Source organism: Odocoileus virginianus, unplaced genomic scaffold (genome assembly GCF_023699985.2).
Source record: "Odocoileus virginianus isolate 20LAN1187 ecotype Illinois unplaced genomic scaffold, Ovbor_1.2 Unplaced_Contig_36, whole genome shotgun sequence".
Taxonomy (NCBI): domain Eukaryota; kingdom Metazoa; phylum Chordata; class Mammalia; order Artiodactyla; family Cervidae; genus Odocoileus; species Odocoileus virginianus.
The window spans coordinates 597,480-604,198 of NW_027224353.1; positions in this window are offsets into that span (position 1 = coordinate 597,480).

Here is a 6,719-nt window from a genome sequence, read left to right on the forward strand (position 1 = left end):
ATAATATTCCATTGTGTGTATAAAATATCTCCTTTATTCATTTGTAGAGAGACCCTTTGTTTACACATCTTGGTTATTGTGAATAACTCTGCAACAAACATGGGAGGGCAGAGGTCTGTTACTGATTTCATTTTCTTTCCTATGCACCCAGAAGTGGGATTATTGGATCATATGGTGGTTCTATTTTTCACTTGACGATGAACCTCCATCATGAAGTGTTTTCATAATGGCTGGAACATCTCATATTCCTTCCTGCAGTGCACCCGAATACTTTTTTTTTTCCACATCCTATCTCTTGTCTATTGATGGTAGCCATTCTAATAAGGGTAACTTTACATTTCTTACAGGCATAAAGTGATATTGAATATGGACTTTCCTGATGACTATTGATGTTATCTTTGGTGTTGAGCATCACTTCATATATTTTGTTGGGCACCTGTATCTATCTCTTCTTTGGAAATTTGTTTACACGGGCACTCTGTCCATTTTTTAGTCATTGTTTTCTTGCTGTTGACCTCTAGGAGTTTCTTATGTATTTTGTCACCCCTTACCTGATTGATGTGGAATTTACAAATATTTTCTCCCATTTCATAGGTTGTCTTTTCATTTTGGTGATTTTAATTCTGCTAAAATTTAATTGTTCTTTTCTTATCAATTCACTCATACTTCTCTTTGTAACATATACCAATTTATGAAATATACATATTTCATTAAATTATGAAATATTTGACAAATGCTAAATGTTCCTGAAGATGAGATTTAAAGTGATACTTTATTCCTTGCATTATTCTCTATCAGAAGAGTTTCTTTTTATTTTTAAATTGAGCATTTTTCACTTAAAAAATTCTAACATTATAATTTTAAAATGTCATTCAAAAATCAAAATGAAGAGTATTTTTCTCTAATAGGAAGTTGAAATGGCTTTATTCAGACCATATTCATAAAGGTCAGGGAAAATTATTAATTGCATTTGAATTTACAAGATGTTAAATAATTACTCAGAAATAGGCTAATTTTAGTATCTTTGTGCTATGTTGAGTTTAATTTCTTTCTTGAATCTGTTGTGTATTTTGTTATTTGTCAGTTGATTGTGTAATTGAACATTTTAATCACTTCCACTTTATTCAAGGACAGAAGAGTTGAAAATGAGCTTTGAAGAAGTCTAAATTTAGAGACACTAAGCTGTATCAGGAAAAGAAGAGCAAAAAGGCAAAATGGTTGTCTGAGGAAGCCTTATAAATAGCTATGAGAAAAAGGGAAATGAAAAGCAAAGGAGAAAAGGAAAGATATACTCATTTGAATGCAGAGTTCCAAAGAATAGCCAGGAGAGATAAGAAAGCCTTCCTCAGTGATCAATGCAAAGAAATAGAGGAAAACAACAGAATGAGAAAGACTAGAGATCTCTTCAAGAAAATTAGAGATACCAAGGGAACATTTCAGGCAAAGATGGGTTCGATAAAGGACAGAAATGTTATGGACCTAAGAGAAGTAGAAGATACTAAGAAGAGGTGGAAAGAATACACAGAAGGACTGTACAAAAATGATCTTCATGACCCAGATAATCAGGATGGTGTGATCACTCACCTAGAGCCAGACATCCTGGAATTTGAAGTCAGGTGGGCCTTAGAAAGCATCACTATGAACAAAGCTAGTGGAGGGGATGGAATTCCAGTTGAGCTAATTCAAATCCTGAAAGATGATGCTGTGAAAGTGCTGCACTCAATATGCCAGCAAATTTGGAAAACTCAGCAGTGGCCACAGGACTGGAAAAGGTCAGTTTTCATTCCAATCCCAAAGAAAGGCAATGCCAAAGAATGCTCAAACTACCGCACAATTGCACTCATCTCACATGCTAGTAAAGTGATGCTCAAAATTCTCCAAGCCAGGCTTCAGCAATACGTGAACTGTGAACTTTCAGATGTTCAAGCTGGTTTTAGAAAAGGCAGAGGCACCAGAGATCAAATTGCCAACATTCGCTGGATCATTGAAAAAGCAAGAGAGTTCCAGAAAAACATCTATTTCTGCTTTATTGACTGTGCCAAAGCCTTTGACTGTGTGGATCACAATAAACTGTGGAAAATTCTGAAAGAGATGGGAATACCAGACCACCTGACCTGCCTCTTGAGAAACCTATATACAGGTCAGGAAGCAACAGTTAGAACTGGACATGGACCAACAGACTGGTTCCAAATAGGAAAAGGAGTACGTCAAGGCTGTATATTGTCACCCTGCTTATATGCAGCATACATCATGAGAAACGCTGGGATGGAAGATGCACAGGCTGGAATCAAGCTTGTCAGGAGAAATATCAATAACCTCAGATATGCAGATGACACCACCCTTATGGCAGAAAGTGAAGAGGAACTAAAAAGCCTGTTGATGAAAGTGAAAGAGGAGAGTGAAAAAGTTGGCTTAAAGCTCAACATTCAGAAAACTAAGATCATGACATCTGGTCCCATCATCTCGTGGGAAATAGATGGGGAGAGTGGAAACAGTGTCAGACTTTATTTTTTGGGGCTCCAAAATCACTGCAGATGGTGACTGCAGCCATGAAATTAAAAGACCCTTACTCCTTGGAAGGAAATTTATGACCAACCTCTATAGCATATTAAAAAGCAGAGACATTACTTTGCCAACAAAGGTCCGTCTGGTCAAGGCTATGGTTTTTCCAGTGGTCATGTATGGATGTGAGAGTTGGACTGTGAAAAAAGCTGAGGGCTGAAAAATTGATGCTTTTGAACTGTGGTGTTGGAGAAGACTCTTAAGAGTCCCTTCAACTGCAAGGAGATCCAACAAGTCCATCCTAAAGAAATCAGTCCTGGGTGTTCATTGGAAGGACTGATGCTGAAGCTGAAACTCCAATACTTTGGCCACCTCATGTGAAGAGTTAACTCTTTGGAAAAGACCTTGATGTTTGGAGGGATTGGGGGTAGGAGGAGAAGGGGACGACAGAGGATGAGATGGCTGGATGGCATCACCGACTCGATGCACATGAGTTTGAGTTAACTCTGGGAGTTGGTGATTGACAAGGAAGCCTGGCGTGCTGCAACTCATGGGGTCACAAAGAGTCGGACACGACTGAGCAACTGAACTGAACTGAACTGAAGCTGTGTTTGTAACACTGGACTCATCACACTCACACACACACACACACACACAGACATATACACAGAAAATGTGAAGCTTAGGTCAATGGATTGAATTAAAACTTGATCTTTAAAGTTGCTCAGAATCTAGACCTTAATTTTTCTCACCACATAAAAGAGATATAATGATGTCATGGGATACAGGGGTCAGCTAAAGCTGAGTGCTAATTACTTATTGTATAAATGTAACAAATCAACAAATTGTACACCTTAAATCTGCACAATGTTACATGTCAGTACCACAACTAAAAAAAAAAAAAAAACAGGAAAAGGAATCACATAAAACACATGCACATATACACACAAAAACAAAGCATACTAGTATTGTTATCTTTAGGACACATTCTAGTGCCAGGATTGTGATATTTCTTACTGCATTGTTTCCAACAGTATTACTTGGTAGGTTTCTTTATTTTTTGAGGTCCTACCATTAGATAGCATATTAAAAAGCAGAGACATTACTTTGCCAACAAAGGTCCGTCTAGTCAAAGTTATGGTTTCTCCAGTAGTCATGTATGGATGTATGGATGTATGGATGTGATAGTTGGACCATAAAGAAATTTGAACACTGAAGAATTGATGCTTTTGAACTGTGGTGTTGGAGAAGACTCTTGAGAGTTCCTTGGACTGCAAGGAGACCAAACCAATCTAAATACAGAAGAAATCAACCCTGAATATACATTGGAAGGACTGATGTTGAAGCTGAAGCTCCAAAATTTTGGCCACCTGAAGCGAAGAACTGACTAATTTGAAAAGACTCTGATGCTGGGAAGATTGAAGGCAGGATGAAAAAGGGATGACAGAGGATGAGATGATTGGATGGCATCACCAACTTAATGGATATGAGTTTGAACAAGCTCCAGGAGTTGGTGATGGATAGAGAGAAGCCTGGTGTGCTGCAGTTGATGGCGTTGCAAAGAGTCGGACACAACTGAGTGATTGAAATGAACTGAACTGAACTGAACCATTTTATTATATTCATTTGGTACAGATTTGTTTCATTAATCTTGTGCAGAACTTAATATAATTTTTCAAAATTAAGAACTATTCTTAATCTCTAGGAAAGTATTATCTATCATGATAGAATATGTACTTTGCCCATTTTCTCTACAGTTTTATTTTTTTAAGTCATTTTAAAAATATGGAAGACCAATTCATTTTCATGTCCCAAATTCTGAAGTTCTCTTTTTTCATCTTTTATTTCACAGTACTGATTTATGGACATCTTCTCTATATAGATCTTACCCACTTCTGCCTGTTTTCCCATGTCAATTTAAGATCTACAATGTAAGTAGACATTAATTATTCATGTTTCAATATATATTACTTCATATTATATAATTTCATTGTACTATATTTGGGGTTCCTGTTCATATGGTCACTGTTTTTCCTTTGAAGTTTCTCTGAAGTTTAATTAGTATATGATTTAAAACATAATTTTTGTAATATCCACTTTAATATACCACTACCACTAACAGATCACACTTTACAGGTTCATTTTACATCTACTGGAAGATTGATTATTTTTCATATATGTAACACCATCTTTCTTGACACATAAAATTTACTTGAAAACTTGAAAGAGCACTGTTACATAGAAATAGAATGTTTTAATTTGCATGACATTTAACTTACACATGTGTATGTGTTTGCTGCTCAGTTGTGTCCAACTCTACAGACCTCACAGACTGTAGCCTTCCAGACTCCTCTGTCCATGGAATTCTCCAGGCAAGAATACTGGAGTGGGTTGCCATGACCTTCTCCAGGGGATCTTCCAACCCAGGAATCGAACCCCCATTTCCTGTGTCTCCTGCATTGGCAGGGGGGATCTTAACCACTAATGCCACCTGGGAAGCCCTATATCTCTCTAGTAGGGTACAAAATACTCTCTCTCTGTCAATAGTTTATTAGGTTTTATGAAATAAAACATAGTATTTTGAAATATAAACTGAATTTCTGAAGAATCAAATTAAATTGTTCCCTGAATACAAAGTTTTAAAACTATATCCTTAAAATTTCACAGATGCATTACCTATGTGCTAATTATCAGTGACATTTGTTCTGATTATGCCTTGTTTATTTTAAAACATTTAATTATTGACATCCAAAATCAAATTATACTTAGAAAATTTAGGAAATTTATAGCTTATGGATTCCTGATCTCCAAAGAAAATTTAGCTTTGGGACCAGGGACCAGGCTTGATCACTCAAAACCTTTTGTGTAAATTATGAAAAGGGACAGAGCAAGCTTGACATGGACATCAGAAGGGGTACAGAGAGTGCCCCCTCACTAGTCTTAGCAAGGGAGCTATATACTTTTTTAATTGGTTATTGCAATAAATCAAAAGAATGTCTCAAGTTTGTAAAGATCTCACTAGACCCATTCCCACAATTTATATTTATATTTTAAGATTACAGGATTAGAACAATAGAAAGATCTTACCAGACCCACTCTCACAACAAAATGTAGATTGTTATTTGTCAGTTGATTGTGTAATTGAACATTTTAATCACTTCTACTTTATTCAAGGACAGAAGAGTTGAAAATGAGCTTTGAAGAAGTCTAAATTTAGAGACACTAAGCTGTATCTGTAACATTGGACTCATTGCGTGTGCACACACATACACACAAAGCATGAAGCTTAGGTCCATGGATTCAGTGGAATTAAAACTTTATCTTTAAAGTTGCTAAGAAACCAGAACTTAATTTTTCTCACCACAAAAAAGAGATGATAATGATGTCAGGTGATAGAAAGTTCAGCTAAAGCTGAGTGCTAATCATTTATAGGTACATTTTTCAAGAGTTCTTTTGACAGTTGTATTCTTTTATGAAAATCATGTAGATAATAAATTATGTTTAATTAAAATTGTTTTTTCTCTCTTCAATGTGTGTAGTGTGTTTTTAGTTGCTTAGTTGTGTTCAATTCTTTGTGATCCCATGGACTGCAGCCTGCCAGTGTCCTCTGTCCATGGATTCTTCAGATAAGAATACTGGAGTGGGTTGTCATTCCCTTCTCCAGGGGAACGTCCCCAACAAAGGATTGAACCCAGATCTCCTCCATTGCAGGTAGATTATTTACCATCTGACCCACTGAGAAAGTCTGTCTCTTTACCTTACATTATTTAAATTATGTCAATTTTTTTTCTAAAACAAAATGCTATAACATAAATATCTCCATGACTAATCCTGCTTTCTAAAGCTGACCTCTGATAAAAGTATAAAGGCAGTTTTCCAGATGGTCTGCCATGTTTAACTAGCAAAGCATAAGCTGTAGAATGGTATATTCTTAATCCCTTTTGTGAAAAGATATAGATATATATATATATATATGTAAATATATATATATAGGAGACATATGCATAATTTCTATTAAGTCATAATAAATGTTTTAAAATTTGATCTTTTACTATACAAAAATTATAACTGGAACACACACACACACACACACATATATATATATATTTATAGGCTTCACTAGCAACTCATATGGTAAAGAATCCACGAGTATTGTATTGCAGGAGACCTGGGTTCAATCCCTGGGTCAGGAAGATCTCTTGGAGAAAGGAATGGCT